This window comes from Gracilinanus agilis, chromosome 1 (assembly GCF_016433145.1).
Source record: "Gracilinanus agilis isolate LMUSP501 chromosome 1, AgileGrace, whole genome shotgun sequence".
Lineage (NCBI taxonomy): Eukaryota > Metazoa > Chordata > Mammalia > Didelphimorphia > Didelphidae > Gracilinanus > Gracilinanus agilis.
The window spans coordinates 331,630,730-331,658,347 of NC_058130.1; the positions used below are offsets into that span (position 1 = coordinate 331,630,730).

The 27,618-nt window shown below is 36.0% G+C and overlaps 1 protein-coding gene across 1 annotated transcript in view; it reads right to left on the reverse strand.

The window, feature by feature from the left end:
* The window catches only part of ATG10 (autophagy related 10), a 339,677-nt gene that overhangs the window by 280,543 nt on the left and 31,516 nt on the right, over positions 1-27,618 (reverse strand). The gene's annotated exons all lie outside the window — the stretch shown is intronic.

The following is a 27,618-nucleotide window of genomic DNA, read 5'->3' on the forward strand; positions in this document are numbered from 1 at the left end:
CTCTCTCCTCCAAAAACATACTAAAAATATTCATTGAAGAATCGAAGTTATCACCAGAACCAATTTGTTGGCTAGTTCTCCATCTTTATCACATAAATCTCTTTTCTTTATTTTATAAGCTTGAAAAATCTGTTTGAAATGTCCTCCTTCATTTGGATTTTTATTTGGGCGATATTGCAAAGCTGGGTTTCTATATTCCTTCTTTTGTTCTTCCTGGGAGGTAATGTTTCACCTCCAAAACATCATAATAAGTCATTTCCTTCACCATTTTCTATGGTTAGGGAGTGATGCTTGTGGTACTCCACATTTCAAATGAAATGCCCACATCCAGTAGGAGAAGGGAAAGTGGAAGACCACATTGAAGCTCAGTGGTACTCTGTTTCTTACCAGCCCAATGCAGGTAAAAAGGGATTCTGTATCAAATCCTCTGCTTACTTTTATAAATTCATTTTCACTTGGTGGTGACCCCCCCGCCCAACTGATCTAAGAATTACTACTTTTGGCTAGTAATGAGTGCTTGTAGAAAAAAAAATTGTTAAATCACTTAAGTGAAATAAATTTTAAAAGTAAAAACTTCTTTTAACAATGCAGTAAGTGTATGCCCAAAGGGCATTAAAAGACTGCTTGCCCTTTGATCCAACCATACCACTGCTGGGTCTATACCCCAACGAGATAATAGAGAAAAATATTTGTGCAAAAATATTTATAGCCACACTCTTTGTGGTGGCAAAAAATTGGAAAATGAGGGGATGCCCTTCAATTGAGGAATGGCTAAACAAATTGTGGTATCTATTGGTGATGGGATACTATTGTGCAAAAGGAAATAATGAACTGGACAAATTCCATGTGAACTGGAACAACCTCCAGGAATTGACGCAAATTGAAAGGAGCAGAGCCAGAAGAACATTGTACACAGAGACTGATACACTGTGGTACAATTGAATGTAATGGACTTCTCTACTAGCAGCAATGCAATGATCGAAAACAATTCTGAGGGACTTATGAGAAAGAACACTATCCACATTCAGAGAAAGAACTGTGGGAGTACAAATACAGAAGAAAAACAACTACTTGAACACATGGTTCAATGGGGATATTATTGGGGATGTAGACGCTAAACAATCACCCTAGTTCAACTATCAATAATATGGAAATAGGTCTCAATCAATGAAACATATAAAACCCAGTAGAACTGCTCATCCACTATGGGAGGGAGTGGGAAGAGGGGAGGGAAAGAACATGAATCAGGTAACCATGGAAAAATATTCTACATTAATTAATTAAATAAACAAACTAAAAAAAAATGCAGTAAGTGAAAGACTGGGGACAGAGTGGGAGAGTTCTTGTGTGTGGAGCTTGGACAGCAGCAGCTCCTATCCTCTGCTTCTTACTGGGTTTTTTGGAAAGTTGATGAGGCATCTTTTAATGGTAATAAAGTAATAATCATACAATAAAAAAATTAAGTTTTCCACATACAAGTTTATTTGTTAATTTCATACAATATCTTTACTCCACAGAGACCACTGGATAATGTCTATCTCGTTTAATGAACCCCGAATTTCTCTAATAATAGAAAATATATAATAGATATCTGTGCATATAAATATGAGACATTAAAATGAAATAATCTACCTTTGCTAGCTAAAGAGCATTAGTATAAATAGGCTAATGTAAAAATAAGAGAGATAAATGAATAGTTTGGACTTATTTTAAAATAGATTTATGGAAGTTATTAAGTTTTAAGGCATTGAATAGTTACAATCTAATTTGATTATGTGAAAATATTTTTCTGACAGAGGCCTATGAAAATTTAGGTTGTATGTGACATAATAAAGAGTGAAAAACACAGTTGTAGTGTCCTGCCCTAAAGGAGAAGGTCGGAAGGGAATAAGCATCTGTGTAGTACCTATTATATACAGGTATTGGGCTAAGTTCTTTATAATTATTAACTCATTTGATCCTCACAACAATCTTGAGAGGTAAGTACAATAATAACCCACATTTTACAGTTGAAGACATTGAAACAAACACAAGTTAAGTGACTAGACCAGGATCACCTAGTATCTGAGGCCACATTTGAACTCAGGACTTTGATTTCAGGACAACGTGTTGCTCTAAAAAATCATTAAAGATCTCTGGCTCATATAACACCCAAATCATGGACTGGAACAAATAGAGGAGGCATGTTTTTGGACATCTGACTTTACTATCTGTAATTTATTCCAGAATCTCATTGGTTATTCATAGTTTGCCTTTCTTATTCAGGCACATGGATGGATATTGCTGAGGAAAATACTATAGAAGCCAAATGTGCTATGTAGATATGTATATGTACACATAAATAAATATAGATTTTATACCAGTACTCATAACCATAAAGAAATCTGGATATAACCATTAGTTTATAGATCTAGAATAGGCTCCCATGGTTTATGTCAACTTGATATCACACTGTTCGCCAGTTGATATTCTTGTCTTCTTGGCAACCAGACAGTACAGTAGATATAGCATGAGGTCTGGAGTCAGAAAGACTTGAGTTTAAATCTGGCCTCAGACACTTACTAGGCAAGTATGACCCTAGGCAAGTCATTTAACTTCTGCCTGCCTTAGTTCCCTCATCTGTAAAATTGAGATAATAATAGCACCTACCTCCTAGCGTCATTGTGAGAATCCAATGAAATAATTACTATAAAGCACCTTGCCCATAAAAAATACTATGTAAAAGTTACTATCATCATCTTGGGACAATGATGATATTTAGGGGAAAAAAACCCTTTAGATAATATTTTGAATTTATCTTCAAGTCTGTCATCTCTGTCAAAGTCAAGGAGGCCTTGGGCACCAGTAGGTTGCCCATTAGGTGATAAATTACCTTCAAGCACAAAGGACAATATAGTATATTGTTTAAAAGAGTACTAAATTTAGAGTCAAAGTAACTGTACTCAAATACTTATTCTATTTTTTCTTACCCATATGACTGTAGGCAAGTCTCTTTGCATCTGGGCTTTAGTTTCCTCATCTATAAAATTAAGGAATTGGAGTAGATAATCTACATAGTTTCTTCACATAATAAACAAATGAGCTATTTTTTCTAATCCTATTTAATAACTTCAGTGCTTTAGCAGCAAAAGAAATCCAATTATAAAGGAGAGAAGGCCGCATAATTGAAAAAAGTAATAATTTATTAAGAATGCACCACCACAGGCCTGGAGATAGGAAATCCTGGGTTCAAATCTGACCTCAAACAACTCCAATCTGTGTGACCCTTGGCAAGTCACTTAACCTCAATTGTCTCAGCCTTACTGCTCTTTTGCCTTAGAACCAATACTTAGTACTGATTCTAAGACAGAAAGTAAGGGTTTAAAAAAAAGAATGCATCTCAATTCCTCCTCTTGCATACCATTTCATGTCATTCTAAATCAAAAGATTCAGCATTTCTCATTTCTACAGCAATTTTTTCCAGAGATATTTTATTGATTTAACATTTACTATTAATCCACAGGAAGTCTTTACAGGGTTTACAATCTAGATGATTAAATTGGGCACATAAATAGGTACATTCCCACCTGCTACAGATGCTTAAAAATAATAATGGGACAGATGACCAATTCTTTAATTAAGCCAGAAAGTCTGCTCAGAGTTAGGAAGGGATCATCTTTCCCATTATGTGGAAATTGATGGGGGGGGGGTGGTAAAGATTGACTAATATGCTATCCTATGGGTCAGTATTTTGAAGGGAAGTCAATCTACAATGAATACTAATTTCAATAATGAAATTCTAAAGATATAAGCAGAAATTATTCTGATGAGGAAGAAGAGATATTAAAATAGATGAAAGAGGTTGCACAGAGAATTCATTTTTTAAAAACCTTCAGGTTTTAAAAACAGGTAAAGAAGATAGAAATGTAGCCTGTGGCACAATTGTGAATTTCTGGAATCACAACAGGCTACATTCAATGTGGTGAGCTTCTCAATAATAGCTCATATCCCTACCCAAGGCTTCCCTTTGTGTCTTTTGATCTAAGTAGACTTTCATCACCTAGTCTTGCACAATCCACATAACATTATATTATCAGTAAAAGACAAGGTCCTGTTTTGCTCCTCGTCACAGCTAATATCTTATTGTTCCTTGGTTTGGGGTTCCATAATTCCCAACTTGAACTGATCTAAGATCCTCTCATTTGACCCAGGAATTCCTCTGTGAATTAACCACAGCCAATCTGTTCCTTCTAACATGTGTTGTGTAGTTCCTAAGCTATCCTGCTAAATGCTTTGAAGAAGCGTGAGTCTCTGGAGGATAAACAACTGTTGAAGACTCTAATGATTAAATCTCTGCGTTTATTCCCTCTCTGTTCTGTGCCCACGCTATGCCTCTACAGCTTTTGGACCTTTGGATCTCTTTTAAAGGTCAACCTAAAGAATTAGTTCAGGGGCAGCTGGGTTGCTCAGTGGATTGAGAGCCAGGCCTAGAGATGGGAGGTCCTAGGTTCAAATCTGGCCTCAGACACTTCCCAGCTGTATGATCCTGGGCAAGCCACTTGATCCCCATTGCCTAGCCCTTACCACTCTTCACCTTGGAACAAATACACAGTATTGATTCCAAGACAAAAAGTAAGGGTTTAAAAAAAAGAATTAGTTCAAGTTGTGAATTAACAATGAGCTTCATCAATAAGATAGTAACAGTGCAATTAGGACAAAGATTTGTCTATGTTCAAGAGTGGGGAGTAAGGAATATTCCTAGCTTGCGCAGACCCACATCCAAACAACTACAAAAGAAAAATAATTCAAAAATAATTTTGGAGCAATAGAACCAACAAAAGACAGTATGAAGCAAGGTTCCAGCCAAAGAAAATGTAGAGGGGCAGCAGGAAGAACCCACCTTGTTGGAGTAAGACGTGAGAGCAGTGGAATCAGCAGTGTGTGAAGCAGCTGGTACAAGAACATGCTGAGGAGCCTGAGGATTGGCCCAATACAAATGCACACTGAAGAGTTTGAGAAGTAACCTGGTACAAGCACACCTTGGGGAGCCCTCAATGGAAAGAACAATCCTGATGCTTATAATACCAGAGGAAGTGGTCAGATAAGGTATGGAATCTAGCTAAATTTACTACATGCAACACAGGGAGAAACTCTTAGGCTGGACTCTTTCCATTCCAGAAATGGACCTGAGGCTTAACATACAAGCAAAATCATCAAAAAAAAAAAAAAAAAAGGTCCCCCAATGCCAGGGGCCATCAAACCCAAACCCACCCTGTCTGACATGGTCACGGGGGGTGGGGAGGATTCAAGGAAATACATGGCAGCCTCAGTAAAGATGGAAACATCTCACTCAGATACCCCTGTGTGACTCTTCTCTTACTAACACTCCTTATTATTGGAATTATTGTGATCAATATCCCTACTCAGGCCCAGAGAAAATAAGAACAGTAAAGGCTATGTTATGAAGAATGTGTGTGATCTTATGAATCTTTAGGTTAAAGGAAGGAATGAAGGTGATTCAGGTAGTAGGAGAGGAATGGAAGGGATGGCTAAGTTTAGGGAGGAATGGACAAGGCGGTATTTGGATGATAAGGGTACAGGTGAGGTATTCAGGAGAGGCAGCTAACACAGACTAGATGCTCAGGCTAGAGACAGAGGATACTGGGGGAAATAGGCTGTACCCTTCCAGGCAGGAAAGGTACTTCTACAGACACAAGGAATAGGGGCAGTCAAAAATGGTTTGAATCTGACTTGAGGGCTTTCTTGTCAGTTTCTCAAGTCCTCAAAGGAGGAGTCACAAGAGGAAGTATCGGGCAACTACTTCCTCCCAAGATGGATGCCTCCAGTTCCCTCAAGAAATAAAAAAGAATAATTCCTTCCCCTTCAATCCCTGCCTAATTCTTCAACACAATGATTCACCAGAGGGTTTGTTAGGTAACAAGGGGATTTATTAATGTTCAGGGTTGGTCTGAAGGAGAGAGGGGTTTAGGGTTTCTAACAACTGCTATGGAGAACTCAAGATGGGAAATGGTCACAGGAATGGGTTAGACTGAGAGAGAGCCTGCTCTCTCAGCCAGGGAAGATTTGGCTGCTTTGAAGTAGAGGGAATACCAAATCAATCAAGTAAGGGATAGTTTGATTCAAGGATCTTCTACTTGCTTATGGGGAAACTAAACCCACAAAGTCTATTCACTAAAAACCCAAAAGTCACCTTCCTCCCAGAGCCCACAGGGCAACAGGAAAGGTAACAGGGGAATGGTATGGAAAAAGTCAGGGAGAGGTCCAGAGAAATTAGCTAAGTTCAAATTGTCCAGAGACAAGGCACAGGCCAAAAGCAAAGCCGAAAGCCAAAGGCAGAGCTCCAGTTGGTCCTTCCACTCTCCTCAAGCCTTAGGAACCAACTGACTGTTTGTCAGGATTCTAAGGTTTAACTGCCAGAAGCTTTCAGTTAACTTTTGCAAGGGCAAAAGCCTTTATTGCATCTTTGCATTACAGCTATTACTAAAACCCTCACAAGGCCCCCTACAGACTCTTAGGAAATTCCCACCTTTACATGTAGTAATACAGAAATTCCCCTAGAAGTCACTTCACAACAAACCAGCAAATAGTGAGTTAATTTTAAAGATTTAAAAACCCTAACTTATATCTCTTATATCCCATACACAAATGCATGCAAAAACAGGCCAGAACAGTCTCCAAGTTTCCCCCCTCCCTGATTACTGATTCGGTACGGTACATTAACATAAAAGAACAATGGATGATAAATTGAGAAACTGTCTCCCATGAAAAGGCCTGCACATTCCCACCACTGAGGCCCAAGAGATACATCAAACACACCTTGAAAAATATTGAAAGTTACTGGAGAATGAAAAGTTGTAACAAAGTTAATGTATGACTTAATACACTGTATCTAAGAAAAGATGTATGATGACAATGGATGAGAATGGATTTCCATGAGCAAAAAACATATTCCTAAAAAGGTAAATGCCAGAAAGTAACTCTGAAAAAGAATGTTCAAAGTCTCAAAGAAGAAAATGGCTTCCCAAAAATTTTACTTGGAGAAAAGGGCACTAATACCCCCTAAGATAGCAGGAACAATTCCAAAGAATGAAAAATTAGAAGTCTGAAATATCTCACTGGAAAAACAACTGACCTGGTTAAAAGATCCAGGAGAGATAACCTAAGAAACATTGGACTGCCTAAAAGCCATGAAAATTATTACTGAAAATTGTACTAACATGTGATCTAGAAAAAAATGCAAAAACTTAAAAAAAAAAAAAAGATACAGTAGAGTAGAAAGAGATATTCTTCCTATGACATAACTAAGCCCACCTTCTATAACAGCAAAAGACAGGTAACAGAAGATGAATATAGACTATCACCATTATGTTAAAAAAAAAAACCAAACATCAAGGACCCTGAAGGTCAGAATTGCAGAGGTTGCTAATGACTAATAAAAAAAAAAGGGAGTTTCTGGTTTTCTTAAACTATGTTGGTGGCAAGAAGAAAATTAAAGAAGGAAAAGGATAAGTGATTTGGGAAAATGGTACGATGATAACTGACAACTGAAGGCATCTAAGTGTTGAACTTGAAGTAGATAAATGTTAAACTTGAAGTCAGAAAGTCCTGAATTTAAATTCTTCCTCATATGCTTTCCAGATATAATTTCCTAGGTAAGTCACTTAATTCATCCTAGTTTCCTCATCTATAAAATGGGGATAATAACAGCACTTCATAAGGTCATAAGGATTTAAATAAATTACATATGTAAAGTTCTTTGCAAACCATAAAGCACTATATAAATACTATTATTATCATTATAGTTATTATTATTAAAAAGCTGAAGAATTCAGCTTGTAAGAGAAGCAACTTGTCATAGTGGAAAGAATCTTGGGGCATGGAGTCAAGAGAGACTAGGTTCAAATCCTATCTCTGATATTTACTATATGTCCTTAAGCAAGCCTCTGTTTCTTCTTCTATATAATGGGGAAAATAATACCTGAAGTATTTACCTCATAGAATTATGAGAATAACAAGAGATAAATATAAAAACTATAGAAATGTCAAATATTTTTTTGCTTTTATTCTATTTTCTCTTCCAAAGAGAAGACTCTCTCGGCTGGGAGAGATATAACAAATATGACTAGCAAACAGTGGAAACTGAGAATAAGTGAAGAAATAGTAAGGAAAGACTTAGTTGCCCTCAATGAGTTTCAGTAGCCAGGCCCAAACAAATTATATCCTAAGGTATTAACAGAACAGATAGATATAAAATGTCTAAGCTACTGGCAGTGAAATATGAAAGATCTACAACATGAAAATTTTACTACAAGACTGGAAAAAGACAAATGGAATCCCAATTTCCAAGAAAGGAAAAAGGTTGCGTATGCAAACAGTAACCCAGTGAATTTTATTTCTATTCCTACCAAAACTCTATACATATTACTAAAGAATTTATTTGTGAGCACTTAGAAAAGGAAGCACTGATCATTTTTAAAAGTGAGCATGGGGGGGAGCAGCTGGGTAGCTTAGTGGATTGAGAGCCAAGCCTAGAGACAGGAGGTCCTAGGTTCAAATCTGGCCTCAGACACTTCCCAACTGTGTGACCCTGGGCAAGTCACTTAACCCTCATTGCTTAGCCCTTACCACTCTTCTGCCTTGAGCCAATACACAGTATTGACTCCGAGACGGAAGATAAGGATTTAAAAAAAAAAAAAAAGTGAGCATGGTTTTTTCAAGAAGTCATGCCCAAAATGTCCATATTCTTTAAGATCTCATAGTTGAGCATCTAAAGAATGATCTCCTATATAGCAGAATAATCAGAACAGTAATTTTAGTAGTCAGAAAGAATTTAAAACAAAGGGCATGTTCATCAATTGTATAATGGTTGAACAAATTGTGTGGTATTGGTAATGTAAAGGATTATTAAATTCTGAGAAAAAATAAATATAAGAAACATAGGAAGATGTATATAACAAATGCAGAACTATAAAAACAGCATATGCAATGACTACAAAAAAATAACAAAATGAAGCTAAACCTTATGCAATTTAAATTACCAATCTTGGCTCCAGAGATGAGAAGGCAAAATCTATTTGCCTTTCACAGGAAAGGAGACAATAAGAATGAAATGTTGCATTCAAACATCATCAGTATATCATTTGATTTGGTTGTTTTCTTTATTACAAGAGAAAATACTGGGTTTTACAAAAAGGAAGAGATGATATAATTTGGAAACAGTATCAATATAATTTTTTAATGAAAAATAACAGATCAATTAATCCCAGGTCCTTTGGTAGGGTTACTTGATTAGCAGATCAAGAGAATGCCATAGACATGGTATATACACTTTAGATAATCTGTCAGAATAGCATTCAAAAAGAGCTCCCATGTCATGCTGGCAGAAATGGATAAATGAGGGCTAAGTGAAAGTAGAGGTGGACTTCAATCAACCTCCAATATAGCCACAAAGGTGACTGAATCACCAGATTGAATGAGTAATTATTTTTTTAATTTAATTTTTTTACCCAATTACATAAAAACCTTTTGCAACATTTTTAAGGAATTTTGAGTCTTGAATTTTCTCTTCCCTTTCACCCTTCCCTCCCCTCCCTGATGAGATAGTAAATAATTTGATTTTAAAAGTAAGTAAATAGATTTTATAAGTACAATCATGTAAAATATTTTATATTAATACTTTTGTGGAAGGAAATTTGGGGAAAAAATTAAGCTAGAGAGTAAAAAAGTTTGCTTTGGTCTGGATTCAGATTCCATACGTTCTTTCTCTGGAAGCAAATGGAATTTTTATCATGAGTTCTTTGGGATTGTTTTGGATCTTAATGAGTAATTATTAATGGTCATGTTGAGTTAGGAGAAGATTTCTAGTACAGTGCCCAGAGAGGGAACTTTGGCCTAAATCAGTCAATAGTTTAATCAGTGACATTAATGAATGCAAAGATTTCCATGTGTCAAGATTGCAGACAACATGAATTTTGGAGAAGTGGTTACCATGATAGGCAACAACATCTATTTCCAAAAAGATATATAGTCAAGAATACTCAATAATGTAAAAAAAAACCAAAATGTAAGAATCCAAATAATGGAAATTTCTATACTTGGTTTTATTAAAAAAAAAAATCAACTTCAAAAAAAATGACTAGGGGCAATAATTTTATTGTCATGAGCCAAAGAATAAATCCTAGAATAGAAAGTGAGGAGGTATTTGAATGCATTTTGTTGTCATTGCTGGAGAGATTGTGGTCATACCTTAGATTCACCTTTTGTGAAGTTAGGGATGAGTAAGACTTCTTATTCCACCTTCCTGGCCTTCTCAAAGGTGTTCCTCTTCTATTTATCCCTCTACCTTTCTGAATCTCTCTGCCATCTCTCTTCTTATCTTTAACCCAGATTTATGTACTTATAGAGACAGTAAGGGTTAGTGAAGCTGGACAAGTTTCTGTGAAATGGTGCTGTTTTAATGAATTTCAATCTTGATTTGATTTCAGTGTAACATGAAAGCCAAAAAAAAAAAAAAAAAAAAAAAGTTCTAATAGGCTGCATTAAGAGAAGCATCCTGTCAATACTAGGGAGCTTAAAGGTCACTAAAGTCCCTTTTAGGAATGAGACTTTGTTATTCCATGATTCAGCATTTGGCATTCCTTCATCCAAGTCTCTTTTATCTCCAATCCATCCTCCACTGTTGCATAATCTTCCTAAGAAACAGATATGACCACCTCATTTCCCCACTCAAAAATCATCAGTGGCTCCCTATAGCCCAGAATATAAAATAGAAACTGAGCAACTTGGCATTTAAATCATTCTAAAATATGGCCCCAATATACATTTCTCATCTCAATTCATAATATTCCTTTTCATGCATTTTATACTTTAGCCATCCACTTCACACTGCACTTACTAAGCTTGACTTTCTCCATTCATACAAACTATTCCTCATATTTGGAATTGACTACTTTCTAATCATTCCCTACCCAAATCCTTATCTTCCTTCAAGGCTTATCTCAGAAGTCACCACCTTCTCTTAACCTTTCCTAATGCTCTCAAATTAGTACCTTTGGCTTAAATTTTATGACTCCAACTTCAAGACTAAGAGACCACCACTTATAAAACACAGCACAGAAAATGCATATGCTCATATTCTTTAAAGATTTGCAAATCTCATTGATTCTACAAGCCCATTATTATACAGAGATAATATATATCATAAAAGATAAGATATTACATAAATCTAGATTCAAGATAATAAGTACTTTAGAAGAGGGAAATAGCAAAAGGATTCAGAAAGCAGATGGACAGATAAAAGAGAAATACCTTCCAGAAGGCCAAGAAGATGGAAAAAGAATTCTTACCAATCCTCATTTCACAAAAGGTGAAGCTAAGGAAATTTACCACAATCTCTTCAGTGGCAAGAAAATTCATTCAAATAATCTCAGTTTCTGTTACAGGATTTATTCTACTGCCTTATGACAATAAAGTTACTGTCCCTAGTCATTTTTTATATGAGGTAACTTCATGGACAGAGTCAAGATGACCAAGAGTTGGCATTTTTCTGGGTTCTGCCAACAAACACCTTCACAATGAGTCACTTTTCCATCCCAGAGGAGCTTAGGTAGAAAAAAAGAAGGTTTTTCTGTTCAGAGAAGCCCAGTACACAGTAAAGAGACAGAGCACCTAGACAGAAAGAGATCCCTAGAGACCCAGTTTGTAGCACTGGGGACAGGAATAGTTGCTGACTGATAACTCTGTTACCCATTACCTAGTTCTGGGTTATAGTTCCAGGGTAGAGAGGAACAGTCACAAAAGTGAAGGAGCAAAAGCCCTATCAAAATAGGAAGGAACAAGTTCCAGAAATAAAATTTAATGGCTCTTAAACATCAACCTAAAACAAAAGTCTACAGCAGAATAAACCAAAAAAGGAAATCAAAACCAAGAGGAAGTTAGCAATTCAATCCATCAAGCCAGTAGACCCAAACCAATTCAATAATTTGCACAGCACAGAACAGAAGAACAATGAACAGACTTCTACTCCAGTCACACTGTGTTGGAAATACCAAAAATTTAGAGCCCCTAGACTATGCTGTGAAAATACTAGAAGGACATAAAAAGTAGAAGGCTCATGTCAGCCATTCCTGTCAGAGGTGAACAGAAGCTGGCACAACATAAAGTCCAAGTCAGGAAGTAAGCTGGAAAAATGAACCACAAAAAAAAATCTGAACAAAAAATCTACTACTACTACTATAACAGGGAAGCCCAAGACATGAACACAAAAGATGATTTAGAAATATTAATAAGCAAAACTTCAAAGAAAAAATACAAATTGAACACAATCCCAATAAGAATGTCTAGAAGAATTAAAGAAGGGGGTAGGTAAATAGAGCAAAAATGGATTTCAAAAATCAAATAATAATACAGTATAAATTTAGAAATGAGAATTATGCCAGAAAATTAGTAAAGAGAATTAACAACTTGATAAGAGAAGTATAAAAAAATACTAAAGAAAATAAGTCCTTTAGAATCAGAATGGCCAAATGATAAAAAGGTACAAAACCCTCATGGAATAAAACAACTCCTTAAAAATTAGAATTGACCAAGAGAAACTAGGGCATTAAGAAATAATAAAGGATAGCTAGGTGGCTCAATGGACAGACTGCCAAGCCTGGAGTCAGGAAGTCAGACCTCAGACATATTTTCTAGCTACATGACCCTAAGCAAGTTACTTAACCCCAAACGCTTAGTCCTTATCACTCTTCTACTTTGGAAACAATACTCGTATTGATTCTAAGATAGAAGGTAAGGAGGTTTTTTGGCAGGAGAAGAAATAATAAAAGAAAACTATATGAAAATAGAAAAAAAAATGTGAAATATCTTATAGTAAAAAGAATCACTAAATTACCTGAAAGCTATAAACAAAAAAAGAGCCTCAGACATTGTATTCCAAGAATATAAAAGAAAGCTGCCCAAAAAAACCATTAGAATCAAAGGGGAAAGTAGAAATGTAAAAACCCTAAAAAAAATCTCAAAACGAAAAGTTCTAGGAATATTATAACTGAAATCCAGAACTGTGAATTCAAGAAGAAAATATTTTTAGTACAATGGAGCCAGTCAAGATCACACAAGTTTTAGCAACTACTGCTACAAAGGAATGGAAAGCTTGGAATATGATATTCCAGAAGGTAACAGAGCTATGATAAGATCCAAGAATAACCTCCCCAACAACACTGAATGAATTTTACAGGGGTGGGAGGGATGGATATTTATTGAAATAGAGGACTTTCTAGTATTCCTCATTAAAAAAAAAATGAGCTAAAAAGAAAAACTGGCATTCTTAAGTACAAAAAATGTAAACTTGAATCAGAAATCATAACTAAGCAAGATTAAATTGTTTACATTCCTATTTGGGTGTTTTGCATAATAATACATGTATAATCCAGACTGAATTGCTTTTCAGCTCTGGAAGGGGCATGAAAAGGAGGGAGGGAAATAATTTGAATGATATAACTGGAAAACTTATGTGGAAATATGTTATTACATGTAATTGGCAAAATAAAATTTTTTTAATTTAACTAGAAACATTCCTATGTAGGAAGATGATATATGTAACTTCTCAGAACTTTTATAATTATTAGGGCTATTAGAGGAAGTCTACTTAGAGAGCATGGCTGTGACTCTATTATTTTAGAATGATATTAAAAGAAGTCTGGAAGGGTAAGAAAGAAGGATGCACTGAGGGTGAAAGGGAGAAGAATGGTAAAAATAATCTCACATAAATGGAGTATATAAAGAAGAATTTATATAGCAAAGAAAGGAATGAGGGAAGAAGACAAGACAACACTTGAACTTCACTCTCATCTGAACTAAGTGAAGGAGAGAAAAATATTCAAACCCACAGTTGCATACAAAAATTCGTCTTACCCAACAGAGAAGCAGGAAAGGAAAGAGTTTAAGAGAAAAGGAAGGAAGGGAAATGAGGAAGAGAAATTAAGAGAAATAGTGGTCAGGAACATAACAGACTCAAGAATAGACAAGCTTAAAAAAAAGAGAAGGCTAAGTTTAAAAGAATAGGATGAAAAGAAAATACATCATTCAATATCATAACTATGAATATGAATGGGATGAACTCACCCATAAAATAAGAGAAGATAGCAGAAAGATTTAGAAGTCAAAATCTAACAGTACGTTGTTTATAAAAACACTTGCAACAGAAAGATACACAAAGGTTAAAATAAGGGGCAGGAGCAGAATGCATTATGCTTTAGCTGAAGTTAAAAAAAAAAAAAAAGACAAGAGTAGCAATTGAAGGAATCAAACTACATGTATTGCTTTTATATAATTTATCATAAACCAAATGATTTCATATAATCTGTTAAGTAGGTAACTACAACTATAATTTTAGAAAGTTAGACCAAGTTAGTAAACTAACTGTATAAGACATCAATTATAATAAAATAATATTAACTATAGTTGTAAAAAAAGATGGATATAATGAAGAGTATTTGAATATTATAGTTACCAATAAAATTAAGAGCTTCTGTTATCAACTTTCTGATTCCTGATAAGGGTAACAGAAACAATCACTGAGTCCCTCATAAAAATTAGGAATGTGTTACAAAGACAAGACAGTTTTTGCTTTTGTGAAGGATTTATAGTCCCTATAGGTTCCTTAGAGTCAATGATCCAGCCAAGTGCATTTGTTTTATCTTTAAGTTTACTCCCAGAGTCAACATAATGATTTAAGTCTGATTATGTCAGTCTATTATTGTCGTATCAACTAAAGATTATTTGCATCCTGATTAGATTCATTCCTATATTTACTGTATTGTTACTTTCACATTGCAATGATGAATTATACTTGTGAAATACTTTCAACCATACATTCTGGAGGTTGGGACATTTAAATGAGGCCCTGATCTTTGTAAGTTCTTCTGACGTCCAAATAAGAAGTTTGCATGATTTTCTCTGACCAAAGCATTTCAATTTAGTTTCCTATACAAATATCATTAACTTCCTTTTCACTTCCACTCTAAATCATTAATAAAAATCCCATGGTAGACATCCCCCAACCCTGGTAATATGTTCATCTATAATATACACAAATAATTTCCTTTAGTGGCTCTAATTACAACCACATTGATTCTGCCTCACCATCAATTTTTTCAATGTACTTCTTAAAGACCTGTAATCTCTGAGAGATAAGGCTGTCTTTTCCCTCACATACATTTAAATATATTTCTACATCCCACAGTAATTTGACCTCCATTTATTTCTAAGACCCCAAGTCCATTACACCAAATAAATAGCATCAGCATTCACACTTTGTGAAAGCATTTATAATTCTTGCCTTTATGATATTTGTTTGTAGTTAAGAACTTCTATTCATTTACCACCCTATCAACACCTTTCTTACTCAATTTTCTTTTGCAGTTCCATTGCTTTTACAGCTTGTGTATACATAAAAAAATTACATTAACACAATATTGTGCTTGAGATTTCCATTCTACATTTCAGAAAATTGGAACACTTCCTACTTCCCATCAACACCATCTCATACACCACCTCTATGACTCTTCATAGGCTATTTCTCATGCCTAGAAGAGATGCCTTACTCACCTGTATCTAGCTTCCTGCAAGCCCTAGCTCAAGTACCACATCCTCCTGAAGGTTTCTCTTATTTCTCTAAGGTGTTCATTCCTTTTCCATTCCAAAGTTAATTATGACTCACTATAATAAACACCCACTACTTATATGAAATTAAGTTGAGGCTGTGAAATGTTAGTAATTCATCTAATGATTTCAATTTTTTGCTATAGCCTATCTTTCCTAAAACAAATGACTGGAAACTCTGAAACTTGCTAAACCTAAAGATAAAAGGTATACATGGATAGCCATTATGAAAAAGGAACTTTGTATTATGCTGCATTCAAAATAGAGAAAAACTCCAAATGTAACCCATTTTTAAAATTATATATGCATACATATATGTATATATATGCACATATATATATAACCAGTTTTTTTATTAGCCTAGTATAAGAAATCTGACTTATAACCACTTTTGAGAAACCATTATAGCAAAACAACTCTCAGCTGGTAAGAATTCAACTTTAAGAAAGAATTAAAACAGAAAGATAATTTCAAGGTTGAAATGCTATATAGCAGATATCACTCAAGTCAAAGGAAGTAAATATTTCATGTGCTTTTTCCTCTACAATCCTCTTTTTCTTAGAACAAAATAATAATATATTACCTGTTTATGAAATAGAGGCAATCAGAACCTCCTCTCACTCTCAAACCTATTCTGTTCTGGCTATAGTAAATTCTGTGGAGCATATAGAGAGCAGAGCTGAGTCCCAGGCTACTTCCGAGAAATACTTGGTCTCAGTGTTAAAGAACCTGGATGGTCACTGTGTGTGATGGGAGTAATATTCTAACTCTATCCAACCTCATGCAAGTTAGACTAGTATTTCCATAAAAGCTACTGAAGTCATCCTCAAGACTTATTTGGCTCACAGACCTTAAAGGCTCAGGCCACTGACATTACTTCCTGGTCATAAACAACCAAGGAGTTCCAGTCTCTGATTTTTGCATAGCATACTATGATAGACAGAGTTTGTTCAGCTAAATTAAGTAATGGTGACCTCACTACATATCCTTGTTGAATCTCCTTTTTTTGGTATAATGTTAGAAGCAAGACTGACTCAGGCCTGTATCTTAATCATAACGTAGCAAGTATTTCACAGGGGTATGGTGGGGGAGGAGGGATGGGGAGAAAGTTGCAAAAGCTACCAGGAAGGTTGCAAAAGCTACTGAGAAGCTTGAGCCCTGCCCCATCTCTAGGACAAGTCCATAATTAGTTGCTTTTGGGGGGAAAACTAAGCTAATTCATGTTGTTGGGAGCAGGGGGAAATCCTGGTTGGATATTGGTCCTATCACACTTGGATAAGTATATCTTTTGTTAACTGCCAAATGACCTATGACAGTCTTCTTCTTTCCTAGCATTAAATCACAACCACCAGAGGTCTGGCCTGTCATTAAGCCAATAAATTTTAAAGTGAAAAACAATTCTCACTCTCAGATGACCCTCTGATAGGTCCACAAAGCATTTATTAAGCATTTATGATGTGAAAGACATCATGATGAGCACAAGGGATACAAAGAAAGACAAAAACACAGTCCCTCTCCTCAAGAACCTTGAACACTAATGGGGGAGACAACAGGAAACAACTTCGTGCATATTAAGATGTACAAGATAAAACTGGAGGGAATTTTCACCTTTTCTTACCTGGAGCTATGCTATACACTACAGTCTAGTCATCTCCAAACCACACCACCTTCTTTTCTGACTCTCTCCTCCTACCCACTAGAACTCAAATTCTTGCCTGAGGCTAACTAGAGGGGTGGAAGTAGAGGAAGCCTTATCTTACTCAGGGAATCATACCATGACACTTCCTAACCATCTCCAAAATATTTTTCCCCTCTTTCTGAACCTCTCTCTCCAGTCATTTCCTTCCAATTCTAGTTTCCCAACTCATACTGTTATTCCCTCTTAGAATGTCAGCTCCTTGATAGCAAGTCTGCCACATTTTTGAATCAGCATCCCCTAAACTTAACATGGTACATGATACCAACATTACACTTAAATGTTTTTTCCATTCCTTTGTTCTCTTTACTCCTGAACCCATAACTTAGTACTGTCTCATGAAAAACAAAGAAGAATAACTCCCTTCCCACTCTGGTATGTTTTCCTATGTGAGCCCAAGCCTGCATTGCAAGGCTTCATTCTTCTGCTTTGTATTTCTTCCCGAGTACAGGTACAAACAGACAGCCTGAGATGAATGTTTCCTAGCTTGATAAAAAAAAAAAATCTCCTAAGTTCAATAAGTACAAAGCTATAAGGTTCTTGAGTCAAAGTTGATTGACTGTAGTTTTCTGCAACTTCATCCTTCTGAGAGAAGTTAATGTAATCTGGTAGCTATAACTATATTAAGTATATATGTATTGTAATCTAGTATTATACTTTACATGGCTGTTAAATTTTAAAGTAAAAAAACTAGGAATAATCAAAATTATCCCTGAAAATACTGCCCATAACTTACATTAAGATATCATTAAACAGTTCTAGCTAGAAAAAAAAAAAAGGACTCTTTAAAAGAAGCAGTCAAATCAAAGAGCAAGTGGATCTGAGGTGGTTGCTATGGAAACAATTGAATGTAAATTTTATTTTTCATCACACCCAGCTAAGCTATTGATCAGAAGACAGGTGGGAACCAGGATGTCTACTTATAGAGATAGATAGATAGATAGATAGATAGATAGATAGATAGATAGATAGATAGATAGATGGATAGATAGATAGACGAGAGAGACAGAGACAGAGACAGAGAAAGAGAGAGAGAGAGAAAGAGAGAGATTTTTTTTTTAGATTTGACTGGTAGGATTACAATTAGGGAAAAAATATCCTCAAAATGACTTCATACATAAGTGTTATTGATATAGAAGAAGACCATATCACCACATAACTTTCTTCTTACTGCTTTACAATTAGGTAAGATAAAGAGAACACAAAGAAGTCAAGGAGGGAGCCTTTTTGGAGGTCAGGAATGCTAGGAAAGGACCAGAATCTTTTCTTCTCATTAGTTCTACTAACCTAAGCAGAATGAATAGATTGCAGATATCTTAAAGAAGAGATTCTAGAATTATGGGGAGATTCTCACACTATGAAAACTTCAGGAAGCTGAGACTAAACTGAGAGAACCACAAATCCACATCTCCTGCTCCCTCTGGGGCATTGGCTCACTAAGATTATTAAGTGAAATAGTGGTTCTACAGTATTAAAATTCTCTCTCTCTCTCTCTCTTTCTCTCTCTCTCTCTCTCTCTCTCTCTCTCTCTCTCTCTCTCTCTCACACACACACACACTCTTTTTTTTCTCTCAGCAATCAAAATTGTACTCTAGCCCAAGCACCTACTAAATTCATGTTAAGGGTTGGGATGAAATGAAACATTTAAGTCATTAAACAAAGATTTATTTTGTTCAAATACTGAAAGGATATATAGCAAGGATAGAGTGGTACATAGCTCTTCTAGTCACAGATCCCCTTTATCTCCATCCCCATTCGTATCTACAAGTACATATGGTCATAAGAACAATAAGGTATAATAACTTTCATGGTTTTAAGCAACCACCAAGTCTGAGAGGCTTTGACTACATGGTCTAGATCAGTGATGGTGAACCTATGGCATGGATGCCAAAGATGGCACACAGAGCGCTCTCTGTGAGTACTTGGCCAAATTCCCTTCCCCCCCTCCCTAGAGTTCATTACAAGAAAGGCAGAGGGACTCAGGCGGAGCTGCTCCCCTCCCCCTCTCCATGATGCCTGATGATATTTTTTTCATATCCCCCAACCCTCTGCCCAGCAGCCCAATGGTAGCACACAGGGGGTAAGGTGGGTGGCTCACAAGTAGCAGAGCTGGAGGGGAGCAGAGCACTTGGGCCACTCCCCTCCCCCATCAACACTCACTGAGGACACTCCTCACTTCACCCAACCTCCCCCCAGCAGCCCAATGGGAGCAGTGTAGGGTAAGTGGGGGTCAAAGAGTGCTCAGCACTTAGTGGGGGGAGGGAGCCACTGACACTTCATCTGGGGGGGCCAGCACTCCAACTCTAAGGTTCACCATCACTGGTCTACATCTTTTTAGGTCCCCAGGCCAGGAAACTGCATCAAGGAAGTTAGGATCAATCGATTTGCTTGGAAGGAGGAAGTCCACTAACTTGGTGACACTGAGTCAAGAAAACTGTTGACATGTAGCTTATGAAAGACTTCTAAGAAAGAGAAATAAGAAGAGAATACATGTTGTGCACCACATGATGGAGCTAGCAAGGGCACAAGTAGCGTGCTCACACTTGTTACTTTATAATTCTCTTAGAGATTTATGCTATTGTAATAATGAGTTTAAATCTACCTTGCCCATTCTTAAATCTAATCACCAAAAATGTTAACAACTCCACGTAATTCACAAGTTGGGAGGTCTGTGACCCACGTGTGCTAGAATGTGTGACGAATCAAAATTTACTGACTGCCTCCTGGGCAGTCCTAAGCGTTTGTTGTGATTGGACATGTAAACTAAGAAGAAGGCACAGGAAGTGACACAAAAGAAGCCCCTTTAAAAGAGTGACAACTTCCTGTAGCTCTTCTTCTTGTTGGTGTCTTGGAGCTGAAGGAGCTCTTCTTGTGTCTTGGAGGAGTGCTGGCTAAGACTTTGGACTAGGTGAGACTGCTCTTAATCTCTCCCTTGGAATTATACGTGGTGAGTGTAAAGACTAAATCTTCCTGGATTCTGTGAAGGAACTCTCCTTTCAAGAGAGGACCAGAGACTGAAACTTCTGCTTCATTCACCTCCCTCTGGCCCTCAGCTCTAAATCTGCCTGGGTTGAACGAGGAGCCAAAGCAAATTACTCAGTGTTAGATTACTTATCCTACCTTATTCTCTCTCTAATTTTCTTACTTTCTCTCTCTCTTTTCATTTGTAAATAAACTTCCATAAAAGTCATTTTGACTTGAAGTTATTCTTTAATTGGGGATTGATAATTATTCAATTCCTTGGCAACCAAATCTTTTAATATTCACTCAATCAAAACCCCTTTTTACCCCTAACTCTATCTTGTTCATTCTATATAAGAAATCAAATTACTGACCAAAATAATTCTTGTTGGTGTGATCAATAATAACAAGTGGATAGAGATTGGGAGGCAGCAAAGAGAACCCTTCTTTTCAGGAGAGAGAGTAGCAATTTATATAAATTAAAACTATCACATCCCCTCAACCAATGTCAAACACTGCCAGGTGCCCAAAATAGTGTTGCCAAAACAGATTAAAATGCAATTGGGAAATATCTAACAAATAAATAAAAATATAACAATATAATGGAATGTCATGTATAAAGTAAAAGTAATGTAAAAATGTGTTTTTATAATTCAATATGCAGCCTGCAGTGATCCTTCAGTATCATGGGTTAGTAGACCCCATTTCTATTTGAGTTTGATACACTGCTCTACACCCACTCAAGCTACCCAGGAGAGAATCTCATAAATGGAGACACGCAAGAAGCAGATACAACAATGCCTAAAGCTGGCCACTATTTTAAGCTGAAAGGATTTCTAGCTTCTAAACTAAGTTTCCCATTCAATTTCTCCAGTGAGAAAAATTGTCATCATGTAATTTCCTCTTTGCCATATATTGGCCTAACCTCTACAGTGTCTTGATCCCACTCTGCCCTCTCCTTCTGCTGTGTCGTCTAGAACTCCATTTTAACATTACTCAAGTATACCTTCATATTATATCTTTCTTTCATACTCTTTCCATTTTCTTCCAATGACAAAAACCTGGTTCCTCCTAGAAGATATGGCCACCACTTCTAGTACTATGCATTCTTTCTCCCATGCATTCCATTCTAAGAGCCAAGAAGAGAGTATATTTACTCCCTTATCTACACTGCCACTTCCAGACCCTACCCCTTCCATCACTAAGCCTCCCACAATTCCAGGTTCCAGATTTATTGCTCTATCCAGATTCTGGCTGTAGGTATATATCAGTCCCCAGGCCAATCTCCCTCCTGTCTCAAAGACTTCAATAACTGATTCACCAACTTCCTTTTTTTATCCAACCCTATCCTCCTATCATTATACTTAGGGACCAAAATATACATACTGACATACCCTCAAATACTCTGCCTTCCAAATTCATCAACATCTTCAATGCCTGTGATTTATGACTTCACTCTACCTTGAACACACACAAAAATGGTCATAATCATTGAACTCATCCTCATGTACAACTATGACTAAGGGGAAAATTCACCAAAAAAAAGAGAAAGATAATTAGAAAAGATAAAATGGCCAATTTGATTACATAAAATTGAAAAGTTTTGCATAAGGAAAACCAATGAAGGCAGAATTACAAAAGGAAAAGTTTACTAGGTAGAAAAAATCTTTATAACCAATCTTTTAGATAAAGATTTGATCTCTAAGATATATTCATATGGAAATTGATAAAAATATGTAAAAATAAAAGTCATTACCCAATAGATAAATGATCAATGTAGGTAAACAAGTTTTCAAAAGAAGAAATACAAGCTATCAACAACCACATGGGAAAATGCTCCAAAATAGTCATAAGAGAAATAAAAATTTAAAAACTCTGAGATTCTATCCTGTAAATAAGAATATTAATATGATTGAAGGTAAAAAAAGCAATTTTTAGAGGAACTATAGTAGAATGGGCACACTCATAGACTGTTGGTGGAGCTTTGCTTTGGTCTAGTCCTTTGGGGAAGCAATCTGAAGTTTTAAAAAGTTACTAAATTATGTATACCCTCTGACCAAAAATGCCATAACTAAAATTAGTTATATCATATGAATTGCTTATAACTAATTATGACATCAGAAGACTGATAATGAAGCATGCATACTGTGTATCCAAATAGAAAACTATTGATGAACTAGAGGTACAAAATGAGATGTGTTTTCAGGGCATGTCCAAAGTACTGAATTGATTTTCTTGACTTTCTTATAATTAAAAGAGTGGCAATGAATGAGTGGTGATGGAAACAGGAAAAAATAAATAAATAAAATATTTCAATCTATAAAGAAGAAACCAAACAAAAAGTACAGAAGGGTTCACAAAGTAATTCTGTTGCTACTATGTTAAATTTAATATATACTTTTTAAAAAACAAACTGACAGCTCTAGTTTTATAATGCTCCTTTTATTCTTCATTGTTTACTGAAATGTTCATGTCCATTGGTAATTAAGATCATAGCAAAAAAAAAAAAAAAAAGAAAAAAGAAAGTTAGAGTGAAAATCCAAATCTGTAAGCATTGAAAAAACAGCAACAGCTTGGAAAGATTGAGTTCAAAATTGAGTTCCTCTAATTATGATGTATGGTAAACTTGGGCTAAAACACTTTACTCCTTAATTTCCTAAGCAGTAAAACAATGTTGTCCCAGCTTACCACATAGGACTTTTGTGAGAATCAAATGAAATAATCTAGGGAATAACAATGAAAATAAATATCCATTTTAACACTGTTTCTATGGAAAGGATTTTAACATTGTTTCTATGGAAAGGGTAATCCACATTCTAGACCATGAATTAACTTTTAGAAAGAAATCCTTTCACAAGTAAGAGTCAACTTGTGTTTTAATTTGATATTATTTTCTTCCTGATTCTATTATTTTCCCAAGGCTAACTGCATATTCTTCACAACAGGGACTTAGAAAATAATTTGGATATTTTTTCCTTTAACTCCTCTATGTCTTTTGTTTATTCATTTTGCTAGGTGGGAAAGTCACTTCACCTTTCTAAACTTTGCTTCCCATCATCTATAAAATAATAATAATCCTTGTACTATCTATCACATGGACTTCTATTCTATAAGGAAAGTATTCTTCATATCTTAAAGTATTATGTAAATGGGGGAAATTATATAAATATTTGAACTCTTTCTGATAGAGTTCAGTCAAGGGCAAGTCACTGTCCTACTCTTTTTCTTTTATATTTAATGTTCTACAGACTCTGGAAAGCTGGATAAAATAAATGCTTTTATAATAAAAGTATCAGAATGTAAGTTTATCCTCAATATACCTCTAGTAGCAAACAGGACCATGAGGATAATATAAAATTCAACCTGATCCCAAATTTTAAAAGTTTATAGTTAAAAAAACTTGTAGTTTAAAGATTACATATTTAGGATGGCAAAAATCTATTTTAAAATATTGTTCTTAAGTTTTTATAGCTCAGTGTCATATTCAGACAAAATGGCTGAGTTCTCTAGGATGTTTTGAGGCCTATATATGTAGTTTGGGTATATGTCATATAATAATAAAAAGAACCTCTATCTCAAAACTGTAATAATAAATGAGAGCCAGTTCTTAATGTTATGGTTGAGGGGAGAGAGAGAATCTATGAGGTAAGACTCTCTTCTAGCTCTCACCTCACACCAAATATACTCTCGGGGACTTCGAAGTGGTGTCACCCCTAAACTTTATGACCTGGATGGTCGTGCCACCCCACAGGAGTTGGGGGCAAGGCTTCCCTATAAGATGAGGTATGGGGTACCCCAATCAGATTCTGAATGAGGGCAGGGTTCATGCAAGCCTCTCCTGAGGTCAGTCAACTTCTCAGCGGGTGGTCTGGCTCCAAGATGGAGGCAACTAGACCAAGCTGTGGTTCCCTCCTCCCTTGTTGTCTCTCAGGCACTCTGGAACACTATCTGACTGATGAATGGCTTTTATTCTTTGCAGTTCAGAGATTGGGGAAAGGGGTGAAAGGCAGAGGGATTTGGGGTGTTCTATTCCTATGAGGTCCATCTCTTAGGTGGGAACCTTAATGGCTCTCACTCCTAAGCTTCTTCCCCTGCTCCTTCTTCTGTTTCTATTTCTATCCCTTTCTATAATTGTAAATTTTGAATGAAAGGGGGTCTCTCAACAAGGTTGGGTAATGGGAGAAGGAGCCTAAGAGATTGCTCCCAAAATGGAGTCCAAACACTTAGCTAACTCAATTATTGAAGTCTTGCTGAATAAGATGCGATGGAATCTTTGACCAGGGAATCAGGGTATCAATGTCCAAAGAAAACTCCTCAGGAAGCCCTCAGGACAGGATCCGAACTGGGTTGTTCTCCTCCTCCCTCTCCTCAGACCTCCACCAGAAGCCTCTCTTCCTCCTTCCTCTTCTGGAGAAATTACCCAGAATCCTCTCTGATCTCTCAACTGTCACCAGTTGTCACCAACTGTCAGCCACTCCTTCTCTGGCTCCTTTTGTCCCATCATCCCCCTGGCACAAATCCCATCCTTACCGTCATCTTACAAGCATCTCATGTGTAATCATAACTTCCTCATCACATTTTGCTAGGTATTCAATAGATGATTTTTAAAAAAGCAACAAGGGTGTTTTGCCATTTCTACCAGCTTCTTAAGTAATCTGCATTGATCAGTAAAGTTGGATTCCTTAACAAAAAATTCTTCTGTAATTTCTAGTAGAAATGACATGATCTAGAATCATAAACCTTTCCATTTCCATAAACAAGTTTAAATGACTGCCACTTTCTTCTATGCTCTTTGCTGACATATTGTTGAGTGAATTCATGTGGATGTCCCCTTTGGAGTGCCTTTTAATTCCACACTTGTATCCTACCCATTATTTATTGGTTCTGGTCACTTTCAGTACATGAGATTAATCTAGAAGCATTCATTTTTTATCAGCCTTCACTGGTGTTGGAGAAGTGGCATCTGTTTATTCCAAATTTGTTTCTGTAGTAGTTATTGTTTTTAAACCTGTTTATCATGTAATTTGAGAATATATATATCAAGCTTTTCTCTTTTTTGGCAAAAAATTATTAACCATTCTATAACTGATTTACAGTGCTTTGTTTTATTGATATTGTACAAGTTTTTATAAAAATACTTTCCAGATCTCTTATGGCTCATTTTACAGTTTAAAATATTCATTAAAAATAGTATTACAGGGGGCAGCTGGGTAGCTCAGTGGAGTGAGAGTCAGGCCTAGAGACGGGAGGTCCTAGGTTCAAACCCGGCCTCAGCCACTTCCCAGCTGTGTGACCCTGGGCAAGTCACTTGACCCCCATTGCCCACCTTTACCAATCTTCCATCTATGAGACAATACACCGAAGTACAAGGGTTTAAAAAAAAAATAGTATTACATACCACTACTGGGACTGAATCCCAAAGAGATAATAAAAAAGGGGAAAGAACCTACTTGTACAAAAATATTTATAGCAGCTCTTTTTGTGATGGCAAAGAATTGGAAATTGAGGCAATGTCTATGAATTGGGGAATGGCTGAACAAAGTCTCATACATGTTGGTGATGGACTACTATTGTGCTATAAGAGATGATAAACAAGATGATTTCAGAAAAAGCTGAAAAGATCTAAATGAACTGATGCAGAGCAAAATAAGCAGAAATGGAAGAACATTGTACACAATAATAGCAATATTGCACAATGATTATCTGTGAAAACTTTTCTACTCTCAGCAATGCAATGATCTGGGACAATCCTAAAAGAGTTATGATGGGTAATGTTATCTACCTCCAGTGAAAGAACTGTTGGAATCATCTTTCACATCATTGTATTTATGGTTTTATTTGGGGGTTTGGGTTATGAATGATTTTGCTCTTACAACAATGATCAACATGAAAGTGTGCTTTACATGACAATAAAAATATAATTTTTTAAATAGCATTATTACAGGGGGTTAATAGGTGGCTCAGTGGATTGAAAGCCAGGCCTAAGGACAGGAGACCAGGTTAAAACCTGGTCTCAGACACTTCCTAGCTGTGTAACTCTGAGGAAGTTATTTAACCCCTACTGCCTAATCCTTACTACTCTTCTGCTTAGAATCGATATAGTACTGATTATAAGACATTAGAGTTTTTAAAAAAGAATGTTATTACATAGATGTTAATAACTTTAAATTTATTTTTCCCATTAAGCTTTGATTTTAGGATATCCTAACTATTCAACCACAACTTTCTTGTCATCAGCTTTATACTGTATGTGTCTTGTCTAAAGAAGACCAAAGTCTCTTACCAAAATAAATATCACCTTCACCAACTAATTCAATATGACCTCCAAAGTCTTCAGTATCTATATTTCCTTGGCATACATCAATAATTTAAATCCATCAAAGTCTGAATGACATTATGATATCACTAGAGAAAGATTACATAAGATGAAGTAGAGTGAAGGCTTTGAGCTTGAACCTTGAGTCAAAGTATATAATAGGTAACTTGATATCTATCAAGTGATTCAAAACATGATTGGAATTAATTCTCCCCTTAACTGAAAGCCATACTTATTTCTCTTTCGCAGAGCTAATAATGGACTTAAGGCTGGCCAGAACCAACTAAAAGCACTTTAGCTATCTCCCTGAAAGATGCCAATTTTTATTTCGACTGTTCTTGACATTACTGTGTTGGTGGAATATTTCAAATGCAGGTGAGTTCATATAAACAACAAACACTAACATTCTCATGATAATTGGGTCAATTTTGTACATTTATAGAATATGAAGAAGCCATTAGGATGAAACTGAATCAAAGGCTTTATGATAATCAGTTGTTGTTTGTCCTTAATTTTCAAAGAGGAACAATGGCAATTATGGATGATGTCTTACCTTGCTTATGAATTGTATTTAAGGGAAGTGAAGTTGCATGAAGTCATCAGCTTCACTTGCTCTTCCAAAGTCATTTGGGTCCAGAGATAAGACAAAAGTCAGAACAATTAGAGATGGCCTAGGATGCAGAAGATGACCATAGAGTTCTTCCATATCTATAGAACCACTCCATAGTACTGCCTTCATAGCTACTGGAACAAATGGTTTTCATCTGCCCATTCTGCTGGGAGAAGTCTTCACATGCTTAGGGAAGACATCCCCCTAACTCACCATCAGGTTTGAGGCCTACTAGCTACCCTTATCCTGGTTTAGCTCTCTTGTTGAGATGGTTTTACCAGAATATGACCACTGTACATGCAAAAGCTTTAAGTGAAAATTGGATGAAAGGTTAACACCAAAAGTGGATAAGCAGTCCTGAAATAGAGCTAGGCAAGC